Source organism: Homalodisca vitripennis, unplaced genomic scaffold (assembly GCF_021130785.1).
Source record: "Homalodisca vitripennis isolate AUS2020 unplaced genomic scaffold, UT_GWSS_2.1 ScUCBcl_4526;HRSCAF=10745, whole genome shotgun sequence".
NCBI lineage: Eukaryota > Metazoa > Arthropoda > Insecta > Hemiptera > Cicadellidae > Homalodisca > Homalodisca vitripennis.
In genome coordinates, this window is record NW_025780661.1 from 22,629 (window position 1) to 39,210 (window position 16,582).

Below are 16,582 nucleotides of genomic sequence, written 5' to 3' on the forward strand. Positions count from 1 at the left end.
TTTTTCATCTAATGTAACTAATTTTGGTGTTTTAATAAAATGTACCAAACCTTAGTAACATGTATTAAACGTCATTGTATTTAGGAACTAGCTGTTACCTGCGGCTTCGCACGCAATCTTTAGAATCGAAGTCCTTATATTACTTAGTAAAAGCACTTATGGGTGCGGCCTAACAGTGCCACAGCTCATAGCATGGATGCGATTATTTATTCGGTTGTGTTGGCGCTGTAAGTACTCGACCAACTTTGTGGCGCTATGAGCTGTGGCGCTGTGAGCCTGGATACGATTATTTGTTCGGTTGTGTTGGCGCTGTGAGCACTCGGCTAATTCTGTGGCGCTATGAACTAGTGATGGGAGAATCGAATACAGTGAATTCGGATTCACCCTGTATTCGAATATGTATTCGAATATGTATTCGAATACTTGTATTCAAATACTTTTGCTCAGCTGGACGTTTCTAACAGACATGTCTAGACCTATCTTCTTTCCCGCAATCTATTGTTCCTGGGTTATTTGTTTGTCACGAATTCACCACTGTATTCGAATACTTTGGCTTTTGGTTCCTCGTATAAACAAGTCATACCCATGATATGCGAACTTCAGAAGAAATATCGTTGTTTACCTGCTACTTCAGTTCCGTCTGAAAGACTATTTTCCACAGCAGCAGGGCTTGTCACTAATTACCATAGAAATAGACTGAAGCCAGAAAACCTCAATAATATATTGTTTTTACACAACAATATAAAATAAATATTCATATTTGTCTTTATTGCTTAGAACTGTAACTCTTAAATAATATGTATTTTTAAATTTAATTATTGTACAATTAATTATACATTTTTTTCAAGTATAAAAATTTGTAATTATTTTTTCAAATTATGAATCTCCCCTAAATTATTCTTTTCAAAGTCTTCATATATGCAGGTATTCATTTTAAACCTCATATGAATACGAATACAGCTCTTGGATATTTTATTTGAATACTATTTGTCAGAATAAACGAATACTCCAGGTTTGAATTCAATTCTTCCAGAGAAATTGTATTCATTTCAAAAGTATTCGAATTCATTTTGATGTATTCGAATATGTGAATACTCTGGCTGTATTCGAATACTATTCGACTCTGTATTCGATTCTCCCATCACTACTATGAACATGAACCAGTTTCTACTTGGTAGTATCGCATAGCGCCACAATAACATTAAATAATTAGAATGAAGTTATAACAAGTGTACCACGTGGCCGCGTTATAAGTTTTAAAGGCCAGCCAACAGGCAAAAAGAAGAAAAAAAACTCCTATTGGTTAACATTTATTACAAGAACGTTGGAGAGGAACACTTGATGTAGGGGAAATATTGAAAAAAAGTGTTTACGTGAGTGGCTAAACGAAGAATAATTAATATCATGTTGTGACGTCGTGACTCATTCCTTCGTTTCACTTGTTACCTGCATCTAGGTTATACAGTATTGATATGTGAAATGTATTGGTCCCAGATTTGATCATTACAGAGTTTGTAAGAGTTTTAAACCTCATTTCACATTTTATTTAACTTATTATCTCGTTTACAAATATAGCTCCAACAGATTACACGAGTTGATTTGTTGCAACATATTTCGACAAAATAAATTTAAAAGGTAAGTCAATAGCTTTAGGGTCATTCCACATCAATTCAACCAGAAAAAAAATAATTTTTTCACCAAACACCTCAGATTTTTATGAAACTTGGTACATTTGTTCTATATATAGAGATTAATAACACCACCAAATTTTAAATTTTTATCTCACATACTTTTTTAGTTATGGCACTTTAAAGTTTGGTCGTTTCTCAGTTTCCGAGCATTGGATAGTGCCCAGTAAAACGTGTATTAGGATAGAAAAAAAAATTCTCATTCACTTATTTGGCACCCAATCTTGGTGAAATTTTCAAGGTAGGTTTATATAAGTATAAGGAAGTTAAAAAAATATATAACATAACCCTAAGCTAAGCATAAAAATATTATAAAAAAAAATATTTTTGAACTTTTTACAATTTAAAAAACGGGAACATGGCTCAGCGTAAAATTAAATATCTCAAAAAGGGAATGAGATAATCAAGAATTTTTTCCCCCCTAAATTAATCTATATGAAGTGGGCTTTGATTTAATAAAATAAAAGTTTTGTGTATTTTCTTCCTTCTATTAACTAAGGCCATTGCAAGTTACAATATATTAATTACAATCAAAGCGAGGTTGTACCAGTCTCAATGGCTACAGATTGTTAATGAAAATTAAATAAAATTTTTAATAATTTTAATTTAACATTTTAATAATTATAATGTTCTATATAAACATTATAATTATTATAATATTTATATAGAAGCTTAGTTTAACACAGTACTGTACCTAAGTTCAATGTCAACATTCATGTTTAAATAGATTAGACTACAGAAATAAACAGGCAGATATTCTACCTCCTAATCTGGGCAAGTTGCAACACGAGGTTTTCATGTCATGACAGGCTGCTTTTCTAGGCAGTGTATCTGACAGTTATGAGCCAGTCTGTTACTAGTGTCCCAAGAGGTAACAGTGTTATAAGCTGTGGTGGTTATAAAGTGGTGTTTACCTTTCTTTGGATTTATGATATTGTGTTAGTGTGTGTGTCTGAGTGTTGAATTGAGTTTTAACTAAGGTGCCAATCTTTAAAAAACCTAATATTAATACAAAGATTAATGATATTCCATATACTTGTATAGATCAAATTTTTGAACTTAATTTTTGAAATTTTCGTTGTTTTATGATGCATTTGTAAAGAAGAGAAATTTAACCTGCTTTTAAATCAATTAGAAATGGACAATAAGTGTAGTATAGGGCTATTAAAACTGACAGAATGCCACAAATTAACTTATGTTACAAAAAAAGGGCTAGAAAATGTTAGTGATTTGTCTGAAGAAAATCTCAACTTGATTAAAATAAGAAGTGAATTAGATGATAAGGAAATAATTAACATTTGTTTGCATCATAAGAGTTTATTTTTGACCAAGTACGAATTCCTCCAAAAAGTCTGTTGTGATCCTTTTAAAAAACATAAGAAACCCATTAAAAATGGCTTAAGAGTTGTAAGTATTCAGCAAAGTCAGGCCTGTATCACAAAAAGGTTTAAAGGTAAAACCAGGGGAAAAGTTGTGCACCAATTGCTCTAAAAATATATTCTCTACTCCAAATGACTGTGAAGAAGAATCACATGATGATGATCTTTTTACACTGCCAACTGAAACTGAAACTCAGTTACAAAAAGAAGAGGCTATTGATTCTCTAAATTCCTCTTTAACGGATATTGGTTGTTCACCTCTTAAATTACATGCGTTGAATGAAAACTCCAAAATTGGTTATGCACAAAATAAATTAGAAAAACTGCATCAAAATGTAAAAAAGAAAATTGAAAACAGTTTTAGATGTTCAGTTGCCACCAAAAATACCTAAATTGCAAAAAACAGCTGAACAAAAAGCAGATGAAATGGACCTGCTTGTTGAGAATATAAAAAGTGAAGTAAATAAACTTTCATCAAAAAAGAAAATACAACTATTAACGATTCCAGCATCACTGAATTGGTCGAGAACAAAAATCAAAGATGCCTTTGAAGTGTCTGATTATTCTGCTAGACAGGCACAAAAATTGTACAAAGAAAAAGGACTTTTGGCTGAACCTGAACCAAGAAGAGGAAAGAAACTCAGTCCTGAAGTTGTGGAGTTGGTCACAAATTTTTATCAAAGCGCGACGAGCAATCAAGAGTTTTGCCAGGTATGAAAGATGTAGTAAGCCTGGGGAAAGAAAAAATATGAGAAGAAAAGATTAATTTTAAGTAACCTCAATGAAATATTTGCAAACTTCAAAAGGGAACATCCTGACATAAAAATAGGGTTCTCCAAGTTTTGTACTCTTCGTCCCAAATGGTGTGTTCTGGCTGGTGCTAGTGGAACACACTCTGTTTGTGTGTGTACTATTCATCAAAATGTGTTGCTCTTAATACATGCAGCACAACTGGAAGAGAGTCACAAAGATCTACAAAATCTTCTTTTATGTGAAAATCCAACTCAAAACTGCATGTTAAGGCGATGTGAAACATGTCCCTCAAAAGACAATCTGACAACATTCTTACAAGCAAAGTTTGAAAACTATGAAGAAGATGATAGAATAGAATTCAAACAGTGGGTAGCTACAGACAGGACACAGATGATAACACAAACTTCAACTATTGATGAATTTGTTGACGAGTTGGCAACAAAATAGAAAAACTGATCCCTCATTCTTATATTGCAAAAAGCCAGTCCAGCTATTTTAAAAGCTTAAAGGATAACTGTGTGCCAAACGAAGCCATTATATCAATGGACTTTAGTGAGAATTTCTCATTTGTGATTCAAGATGAGGTGCAGGGTTATCATTGGACCTCAGACTCCTGTACTGTTCATCCAGTAATTATTAACATGTGTGTTGACGAGGAAAAAATAGTCTCATCACATTGTGTAATCTCCGATGACTTAAATCATGATGTTTGTATGGTTTATAAAATACAAGAAACCCTGTTAGAGTATGTCAAGGAAAATTATCCCAATGTCACGGATGTTCACTATTACAGTGACGGTTGCGCCGGACAGTACAAGAACAAATACAACTTCATGAACCTTTCACTTCATGAAAAAGACTTCAAAATTAAAGGCCAATGGTCTTTCTTTGCTACAAGCCACGGCAAAACTGAATGTGACGGTATTGGGGAACTGTTAAAAGGTTGGCGAGAAAAGCAAGTCTTCAAAGGCCTCTTCAAGATCAAATACTAACAGCAGCTACCTTTTACGAGTTTTGTAAATCAAACATATCCAAAATAAATTTCCATTTCATTTCAAAAGAATCAGCAGATGATGTTCGCCGACAGCTTGAAACACGTTTTGAAAACCTTAATACTCTTCCAGGTACCAGAAGTTTTCACAACTTTAGACCCTTGGACTCTTCAGGAACATTAGAAGCAAGGCGAATTAGTACTGATGAACATCCTAGCCTAACGTACAATTTAAGGAGAGGGTTGGCCTTAAATGTAAGAGAAGAAGATTTGTACCCCTCACGCTACATTGCTTGTAAATACGACAATCTTTGGTTCTTTGGGATAATAACAAATGTTGCCAAGGAAGATGGAGACGCTACAGTAAAATTTCTTCATCCAGCAGGACCATCCCCCTCATTTTACTGGCCAAAACGAGATGATATATGTGATGTGCCGATTCCACACATCCTTGCAGTGGTTGAGCCTCCACACACACCTCGACTGGAAGAACATATCAATTCTCACCAGAGTGCATAAAATTAATTGAAAAGCTAATGGTTCATTAACTTTCAAAGCCTTAAAATAAGTACAGTGAAAGGGTGAATTATGATTTCCAAACATAAAAATGTAATTTATCCTTGTTTAACAAGCTATACCCATTTATTGAAACCAGGCGAACTTCACATTGCTCGTAAGTAATATAATGTCACTTTCAATGGTATCAATAAATAGAAGGAAGAAAATACACAAAGCTTTTATTTTATTAAATTAAAGCCCATTTCATATAGATAATTTAGGGGGAAAAAATTCTTGATTATCTCATTCCCTTTTTGAGATATTTAATTTTACGCTGAGCCATGTTCCCGTTTTTTAAATTGTAAAAAGTTCAAAAAATATTTTTTTTATAATATTTTATGCTTAGCTTAGGGTTATGTTATATATTTTTTTAACTTCCTTATACTTATATAAACCTACCTTAAAAATTTCACCAAGATTGGGTGCCAAATAAGTGAATGAGAATTTTTTTTTCTATCCTAATACACGTTTTACTGGGCACTATCCAATGCTCGGAAACTGAGAAACGACCAAACTTTAAAGTGCCATAACTAAAAAAGTATGTGAGATAAAAATTTAAAATTTGGTGGTGTTATTAATCTCTATATATAGAACAAATGTACCAAGTTTCATAAAAAATCTGAGGTGTTTGGTGAAATGACCTGGTTGAATTGACATGGAATGACCCTTATGTTTAAATATATAGGTATTCTTCATTTATTTCACATTATTTGTTGTGGATTTACAAATAAATACTTAAAATAGGCTGGCACTGCCTTCCGACACCAGTGACCAGTGTGGGCTGTATTTTAAATGACCCAAGATGAAAAATATGTTAAATAAATATATTTATACTTTGAGATAATGTTCACAGCATTATAGTAGTATTCTCCTAAGCTCCACAACTTATTTTTATTATTATTTTATATATCGAGATTCTTTGAGGTCAGTTTAGCCTACATTTTAAAATACTGATCTGTTACATGAATTCAGCCTATCTACAGTTTTGGGTAAATATTAAGATCAGCGACTACCGCTCCGATCGCCGTAAGGTTTTTCGTACTAACACAGGTTAACGTAATTTCACCGAAAAAAATAGTCCCGATTATCGCTAACATATAAAAACCAGTTTTACGGCAGTACAATGTTGGCAAAACAAAACACATAAATAACAAGATTTTCGACTATCAAACTAAAAACAATGGCCGACCATGGACGTTTTGATGAATTGACAGTAGCCACGTGACAAACAGGAAGGTTTCCGATTGGCCGGACGGGTCACGTGACCTATAGGACGGCTTCGATTGACCGCCAGACGTACACAAACAAACCCACATGGACAAGGAATAATTAGTGAAGTTATTGACATGGCTTGCGATGGTTCTTGTCACACGCTAAAAAGACCCTAGCTTGCCTATTCAAAATTCAGATCACGCGATGCTTGCCCGCTGCGCAGCGCTTCGCGCTGCTTGCTCTTTTAGAAAAAAAATTAACTCGAGCTTGCAAAGTCCAAGCCCAGATCACGCATGACTGCTTACACACACAACACTCAGACATAATTAACGCAGGTTTTATTACAGGCAAAAGATAAGTGGCGCGCGTTTATTACTGATAAGATAAGACGAGTTTATACTAGAATTAGTACATGGACTACTACCCTACGAACTAATAACACCAAAAAAACGAATAAATGCATTGTCAGTCAGGTTTTTCAAATTTTATTTTTTCCAAAATTTTGTTGGTGGGGGGAGTATTAAACGGCTACGGCGATAATCGGGACTACTTTTTTCGGTGAAATTACGTGCCCTACGAACTAATAACAACCAAAAAAAACGAATAAATGCACTGTCAGTCAGGTTTTTTTAATTTTATTTTTTTCAAAATTTTTTTTTTGGTGGGGGGGGGAGTAAAACGGCTACTACGGCGATAATCGGGACTACTATTTTTTTCGGTTAAATTACGTTAACCTGTGTTAGAATGCAAAAAATTACGGCGATCGGAGCGGTAGTCGCTGAGCTTAAGATTTACCCAGTTTTGAAGAATTTTTTTGGCACCAGAAGTGTGAGCAGGATAGGCCTACTCTTAGGTATTTGATGTTGAATTAAATTACTTGCTACATGTACAGTATTTGGTTTTATACAGATATGTTATTAATAACTAAATACAGGTCTGACCTGGATCTAATACTGTACAATGTTTTATGTATTAGGCTATAGTTCCGTATCAGGCTTCCAAACCAATCAAATTTAATATCAAACTAAAACTATCAATATAGCCTATATCAATTTTGCTAAAATAATTGAAAAAGTTATTAGTTTGTTATTTAAAAAACTTAATGTTAATGTAGGGTATTGTTTTCATCTGTTTTATCAACAAACAGGCTGCAGTAAGTTATAAGTTAGTCAGCGGCCACCACAGTTTAAAATTTAGGCTACATGAAATACCTAAACTATTGAATAAAAAACATTTTAATTATAGTTATTTACAATTACTTATTACCAGTTCCTTTTAATTTATTGAATAGCATTATTGGTTCAATTCAATTCAAACAAAGCAAAATCATGTTTTATGGTCTTGAGTAAAGTCACAAGTAGAATGGAGATGTACACATGTTATATGTGTTACAAGCTGTTAGTCATGTTAACCTTCAAAGTAGTAAAAAGTAGGATAACTGAGTGTTACATGTTTTGTTACTGTAGCCTAGTCGGAAGCAGTACATTAAGTGGCTGCCACAATCAAGTCATGGACCGTATTAAATGATCAATTATTAGAAATACCCAAACTATTGAATACATTGAAAAGCATTCTAATTATAGTTATTTACAATTATCTATTGAAAGTTTTTTTTAATAAATGAATAGCATTATTGTTCCAATTTAATAAGCAGCCACCATGACATTATAATGAAATTTCTAAACAGTTATCAAATATAAAAACATTTGACCTAGTATAGATATTCATAATAAATAAATAAATAAATAAAATATATATGTATATATATATATATATATATATATATATATATATATATATACACTATATATAGCCGCATGTGTAACTCACTCACTCACATATGAAAATTCTATCCTACTTCTAGAAGGGCTAGAAACTTGAAATTTGGCTCACAGCTAGCTTTTGCTGTGTAACCATCGGGAGATATCTGAAAACCAGTAAATTTAAATTTTAAACTCCTAAAATAATTATTAAAAATGTTAGAGGATTTAATAAACTATTCCCATTTGTTCACATGTTTTTTTACAGTATTATTACAGACAGTGAGAGTGAGACTCAACTCCTCTATGCTGTATCTCCACTAGTTGACCCAAAAACGCTCACATAGTTAGATTTTATGCATATTTTGCAAAATTTTCTATGCAGAACTTTCGTAAAAGACAAATAGTGCCCGGAGTACAGGTTATAGTTCAAATCTGATTCCAAAATCAAATACTGAAATAAAATTTTCTAATACTAGTAATGGGTTGAGTTACTTTTTGTTGTATATCTAATGGTTCATCAAAAAAATGTACTTGAGACAAACTGAAAGTATGGTTGTATTTAAACATCTCAACCTGGGTTAATCATTAACATTTATTACTGATTATCCTTGTATATCAGTTAACCACTTCCAAGTTTAACAAATATCCTCTTTTGGCTTTTACTTCAACATGGAAAACCCATGCATTCAATACCTATCACAGGTGCTATGGCTGTTGTGTTAATAACTTAAACTATATTGTATACTAATAACTTTTTATTAAAATAGGTTGGAAACATGTGAAGAAGAGAACCCTCAGGACCATATATATGCCTTAAGTAGATTATTATAAGTGATGAAGAGCAAGTTTGGAAGTAAATGCCAAAGCACAAAGGTAATGACTTTTTTCTGTATCTGTGATCCTCTTATATCAAAATATAGTTTTAGATTGCTAGATATTCCAATTATGGCCTAGTTTAATGCTGTGGGTGATTTATGTTGTATTATTCAAGTTCATAAGAGCTGGATCTTTTAAATCATTACTTTGTTCTTAAATTATTAAATTTCTTTAATTTTTGGATTACACATAGAAAAAAACAATAAGGTTTAAAAGCTGACCAATAGCAAATTTGTTCCACTGCTCAAAATGTATCACACCATTAATAAAAACTCCACAGATACACTTCTGTGTTGATTTTCATAACTTCACAGTAATTTTCCAATTTAACAATTTTAAATTGCAAATATCTTTTTTAAGCGTAGTTTGAACAAAACAGTCTTGTTCTCAAAATTATTAACCTTTTTACTGCCAGGCCAATAAAGTACGAAACTGTGAATATGTTGTGTCAATAGCTGTGTATTAAGCCTTGGAACATTATCGTACAATTTTAGTTGTTTTGGAAGTGATCTTGAGTCCATGCATTGGGCTTTTGAACGTTTGCTACAAAATAAGAGTAAACAAAAGGTACTTTGGGATTATACCGACCACACCCAGACATGAATCGTTATTTCACATTTCGTTTCTACTGATTACTAGATTAGCGTAGAACAATATTTCGTCAATATAAAACAGGAATTGTCTTATCGCAAACCCCTCCCCATCCTCAGACAGAGGTCAAAGTCGAGCGTCTAGTAGATAACGTGATTGCAGTCTCGCCGCCCGTTCAGCTGGTGCATCGCTTTGTTGTACTTCCGTGTTTTACCTCTACATTTCTCCAAACACAAAAATTCAACAAAAACAATCATTTACCAAACTAAACTCTTTATTAAAAAAACACTAAAAACTTGTTTTTATTCTTGATCACATTCCGCCACCCAAAATGCGAGTGCCTCCGGCCATCAGCGCGGGCTTTGGCAGCACCTTCGGTGCTGCCCCGCGCTGATGTCGACGAAAGAAAAACATCCCTCGAGATAGTACCTATCAGTAAAATATCAAATTCTAGAGGGGCTAATCAGAAATATAAATTGAATTGTAATGGAAAGGCAATTATGTACCGTGCAAATCACGTGATGCCGCGCGGCCTGCCGTAATCAGGATTCTCGAGAAAGATAAGATAACAGCGACAACAATTACCGATCACAATACCTGGAAATGCTTGTAAGTTTGTAATTTTGTAATTGAAGAGTTGTTTTTTCGTTCTATCATGTTTGTTTCTATAAATTTCTATTTTTGTGTTCTTCATACTAGTGTGGTCGGTATAATCCCAAAGTACCAAACAAAATTTTTCTTAGTATCAAATTTTTTTGTAATATCTTAGGGTATTGAAGATAAATAAAATGCTACACTATTGAATATAAAACCATTCTTATTATAGTTACTTAAAATCTATTTAATGTATTATAAAATTAATTCAAACAATGTAAAGTCATTTGTGTGGTATTTAATAAAATAACTGAAACTAAAATGGTTGTGACCTTTATTATTTGTGCCACAAGCCATCAGATACATGTTGTTTAAAATAATAAGAAGTAAGTTTTACAAGTTACTTGTACACACTTATATAGTTTTTAACTCATCATTAAATTATTACTTTTTAGTCAAAAAATAACAGCTGAACTATACTATAATATGAAATATCTAAAACATAATTAGGTTCGTTATTTTGGTTTGTTTGGTAGTTTAGATTTAATCAGAAATATCAATTATTCGATACAGTAGTTATGGTGGGCGCTTATCATAATACAGCCAAGACGGTTCATGTGTAAACAAAAAGCAGTATAAAACTTACTTCTCAGTATTTGAAAGGGTGTGTATCTGACCGCTTGTGACACAAGGTACAAAGTTCATCACCATTGTAGTTGCGGCCATTACCCAAATACCACACAAATGATTAATCAATGTTGTTATAATACATTAAAAACAGCTAGCATTCAATTAATTTTAAATAACTATAGAAAAAATGCATTTTTATTCAATATTTTAGGTATTTCTAATTGATAATTGGGTTCGTTGATTTGATTGCCTTAGTGGCCTTTTATCATTACTGCAGCCATTGAAATGGCTATTAAAGTAAATATTACAAATGCTCCATTTATAGCAATAATAACACTCTGTTGTGTATAGGATAATTATTTATTTACATGTATCCGAGAACTTTTATACATAAATAAAATGTGATTGTTAGATCAACAAAAACTATTTACAAACATATTTTTATTATTGGTTATGTAATTGCTTAGCTATATCTCATAGTTTACATTTGTACTTCAATGCTTAATGCGGATTGTAATTTATTGCAGATGCCTTGCTGTATTGAGAGAGGAACAGATAAATGCTATGCAATCAATCATTGAATTTCCAGATGATGGTATTTAACTTGTACCGAAACTTTGGTTTTGTGATGATGCCTGTGGCCTAACTATGTGAATCAACTAAACATGAACAATAGCTGCTTACAGGACATAGGTAAGAACAATTGTAGAAACACTACCATATGAGTTTTGGAGGAGTATGGGATAATGTTATATAAATTTCTTTTGATAATTTGTTAGTTAAAACACACACACTACTGATTCACGATATCAAAAGAATATTTTATAAATTCAATAATACAGAGACTTCTATAAAATCTTTTGGATTTTTCATTAATTTTAATAACATAACTTCTAAGTAGAACTTGTTTACTAATTTATATATTTACTTTACATGTGCAATATGTTCTGTCTGATAAGTTTGAAATGGCTAATGGCATTACATATATTAATGCTCCTTCCATTAGCCATAAAGAACCAAGTATTGACCTCATAAGATCAGCTGATGATTAATGTAATTAGTCATGTACACTTTCAACATTCTCTCATAGATTTCACTACTTTTTACACCATTTGCAACTAAAAATATCATCTCTGGCTATTGTTCTTCTGTGACACAATTCTTCAGAGGACTTGACAATATCGATTACATTTGATGTTATCTTGACCAAATACTCTCGATTAGCTTATACAGTGTCGCTAGAAAGTTTAGGGACACCTGTCTGAAAGAGAAATGTTACAGTTGGCCCTAAACTAACTAATTTTCTCAATGCTATTGATTGTTGGCTGTTTTAAGGACATCAATTCAAGTTTTTATTCAAAATTTCAATATTTTATCTCCAAAAATGTGGAAGAAGCATGCATTAATGTATTTTAAGGAACTGCCAAAAAAAACCTTGTTTTTTAGATATTTTATTTTTATAACTTCTTAACGGCTTGCCATATTGTAATGAAACTTGCACAGTACTTTTATTATAAATATGATGATCATTTAAAAAAATATGTCATGTTACAAATAAATTTTGTACTCAACTGGTCAGGGTACAAATAAAATTTTATTTTCGAACATTTTTATAACAAAAAAATGTGAGTTTTAATTTCGCTTCTACAAGTAGACGCCTTTCATTTACAGACATGCGGTCTGCACGTCATTGTTCCTCTGGCGGTTGTTTTGTGAAACAAGCCTGCGCGCGCATTCCACACTGCCATTGTGACAGTTGTACTGCAATCTTCTTTGTGATTTGTTTATTTCGCTGTTTTGTGAAAGTTAAAGCTGTGATTATGGGCCGCTCATCTGTGTCCGAGGACATTAAATGGCAAGTTATCGGTATGTATAAAACCGGTAGTTCATACCGAACAATTGCATCCAAGTTTACATGTGTCTAAAACATGTGTTGAAAATACAGTGCGACGTTTTAACCTAGCCGGTACCGTGATTGATGCCCCGCGGAGTGGGTAGGCCACGTAAAACCACGCCTCGGCAGGAATCGTAAGCTACTCGTGATGAGCAAAAAGGACCGAAATGCAAGTGCACCTGATTTACTAAGCAGCATGAAACAAGATGATGATCGTTTACAATGTGAGTGTAGCAACTGTGAGTTCCAGACTTAGAGATGCAGGTATGAAATCATTTTACGCTATCCGCAAACCTTTGTTAAATGACAAGGCCAAAAAGACACGCCAAGTTTGGTGCAAGGCTCGATTAGGGTGGACAAAAGAAGCATGGCGGCGTGTTTTGTTTTCTGATGAAAGCCGTTTTGAACTATTTCCAAGGCGCAGAGTTAGGGTACGACGTACCAATACTGAAAAATTTCTACCAGCATGTGTAGCGCCTGCAGTTCAGGCCGTGGCGAAGCAGTAATGATAATGGGGTTGCATTTCAAGTGAGGGGTCCTGGGGAGCTTCAGTTCGTTGAAGGCACAATGAACAGTATTAAATATTGTCAAACTCTAGAAGAATTCATGTTACCATCTGCCAATAAATTGCTTGGTGAAAATTACATCTTTCAACAAGACAATGCACCGTGCCACACAAATCAAGACACACACAAGAATGGTTCAGTAATCATGATGTTGAGGTTCTGAAGTGGCCACCACGAAGCCCGGATCTTAATCCGATAGAAAATTTATGGAATACCATGGCCAGTCGTCTAGCGAGAGAACAAACCCAAGAACAAAGCTGAACTGAAGTTCATGTTGGCACAGATATGGCGGAGTAGTATCAAGAAGGAAGACTGTCTGACACTCATTGATTTCGATGCCAAAACGGATCAAAGAATGTTATAAAGCTAATGGAGGACCTATTGATTACTGATTTGTATGTATTCATGTCCATTTTACTATTTTGTATAATTTAAATATTTGTTTTCCATTAAAAAAACAAACTTTTGTCAGAAATTTGTGTTTTTTTTAAGCCTGTCCCTAAACTTTTTAGCGACACTGTAAGAATAAAAGTAGGCAGATGCTAATTTAATGAACTAAAATTATTTTACTAAACTATATGTGTCTGAGATAGTAAGAACAACAACTTATTGAATGAACTTACTTATCATGATGGCCTCTTAATATGCTTGAAACGTTTGGTTACAGAAAGGAGAGGACCAGTAGCAGCATCTCCAAAGAAAGCAGTAATTCAAATGTGGGGAAATTGGAGTAAATGTATTAATCTAGTTATTTATTGTATAAAATAGAAGTTAAATTAATTTAAAAAATTGTTTTATTATATTCATAGTTTATTATTTTTAATGGCATTTTATTTTTTCTTGTTAATCATACATATTTCAATATATAAAATTAAAATATTTCATAGTAAATTTTAAAATGTCTTGTTGTTTCAATGTTTATTTTTCTCATGACTATATAACATATTTTTGTATTTGTTGTATTTTTAAAAGTTAATTTCAGTTGTGTTTGTTTGGTTTTAAATTGTAAGTTTAAATTTGTATTATAAAAAAAATTATTAGTTTGTCATAAGACCAACTTTCCGGTGTTTTCACACTTGTAGAGAAATTTCCTGCAGTCTTATTTTAATTCAGTTTTCTTTAGTTCAAATATTTTTATGTTCAAACTGTGATTTTTGTTCAAAATAAACATTAATAACATGTTTTTGTTGTTTTTTAATTCATACCAATGTTATTTCTCATTGTATGTGTGTGTGTGTGTCAACTATATTATTTATATTCAACAATTTTTCAATTGATTCAATTATTTAAAACTTTTCCTACAATGAAAATATTGTGTAATCATATTTGTAGCTATGGAATAATGGATATTTTGTAATAAAACACAGTTAAGACCAGATTTAGAATTTCCGAAAACTGTATTATACAAGTAACTACACTTAAAATAATACATTTTAATTTTTCTTGTCCATTCTTGCTATTCACATAATATTCTAATATCATTTTCATTTCAGAGGACTAATAATGGTAAATAGAGGCATCTGAAACATGCTAATTACGTGTTTGTCCATATATCGTAACCAATATATTACTTTGAACATATCAGATATGTTACTTTTAAACGTATCGAATTAATTTACTATAAAATGTACCAGATATGTTACTTTGAAAACATATCAAATATGTTATTTTGAAATGTATCAGATATGTTATTTTGAAAACATATCGTATAAGTTACTTTGAAACATATCGAATATGTTATTTAGAAATGTATCAGATATGTTACTTTGCAACGTATACATATATTTGTGATGAAACATGAGAGGACATTCTCGTCAGTTAGATACGTGTCTGAAAACTAAGCAGATATGTTTTGAAATGTATTTGAAACATTACCAATATTTCAATGAAAAATTGTTGATACTGTTGGGTGCTATGTGGGTTATTTTGACAGATGTAAGTGAGACTTCGGGAGCAGTTGTAGTCATGAGTTCTTCAAAGATTACTCTTCGTATTCAAAGGGTTCATATACAAGGGGATAAGATTTAAAACTGCAATGTTTCCACGTGGCATAAAATTAATAATAGAACAATTTGAATAACAAGTGATTCCTTTACTAAAAAGTTCTTTGATAAAATAGTAAATTATTATTATATAAATAATAATAATTTAAATAATTATTATACCATTTTTCAGCCGTACGAAAGTATATTTATTTTCTTTGTCGTAATAAAAAGGCAAACCCAATTATGGCATTTGAAGTATCTTAGACCATACATAGATTACAAGGGTCAGTAGTAGGACATTTGGGCTTGAAAACCAACATATGTATATATTTTTCTTTATAAGGACAAGGCAAACTGAACTGTGTGAAATGTTTATCATTAGACTGTATGAAATGTGGGAATATAGGTGCTTTTAGACCATTCGTTGGTAAAATGGCTGTATATATATATATATATATATATATTTTCTTAATGGGACAATAAGACTAAGTCAACTTAAATCACTGGAGATATCTTTCAACGGATGTAAATTAAAAGGGCCGGAAGTATATGTATTTGGCCAAAGGTTTTCTGGTTTTTTTTGGTTTTTAGATTTGGCCTGATTTTATTTCCTTGATTGGGATATTAGGACAGGGACTCAACTGTGGTGTCAGAAATGTAATTGAATTAAACCTAAAATATATACTTCAACTTGAAAAAAAACCTGAACTAAGCCAGTAAAAATGTTATTTGGCTTTTAAATCTCTTAACCACGGGCATTAAAATTATAATTACCAGAAATATGCCTACATTTGAGTGAAAAATTTTTTAAGACTCCATCACATTACATCATAAATGATTTCACTAAAAAGGACGCTCTTAGATCTTGAAAATTACGTGCAAAGCCTCGTATAATTTGGTCATAAGTAAATTTGGCTTTACGAGGGATAAATCAACGGAATATGCTGGATTAGACATAACAAATTTCATTTAAAATAATCTCAGTAACAAAAATTAAGTACCCGGTTTTTTTATTGACTTCAAGAAAACTTTAGATATGGTTCATCACAATATTCTGATGAATATAAAAAAATATTCCTCCTGTTCATCAAAATAAGAGGCG

General features: G+C 32.2%; 1 long non-coding RNA gene across 1 annotated transcript; it reads left to right on the forward strand.

The window, feature by feature from the left end:
- Positions 1-1,347: 1,347 nt before the first annotated feature.
- LOC124372988 lies at positions 1,348-14,255 on the forward strand. The gene is made up of 4 exons (XR_006923387.1): positions 1,348-1,635; positions 9,112-9,217; positions 11,563-11,728; positions 14,163-14,255. It is a non-coding gene; the product is annotated as an uncharacterized LOC124372988 (long non-coding RNA).
- Positions 14,256-16,582: the final 2,327 nt, after the last annotated feature.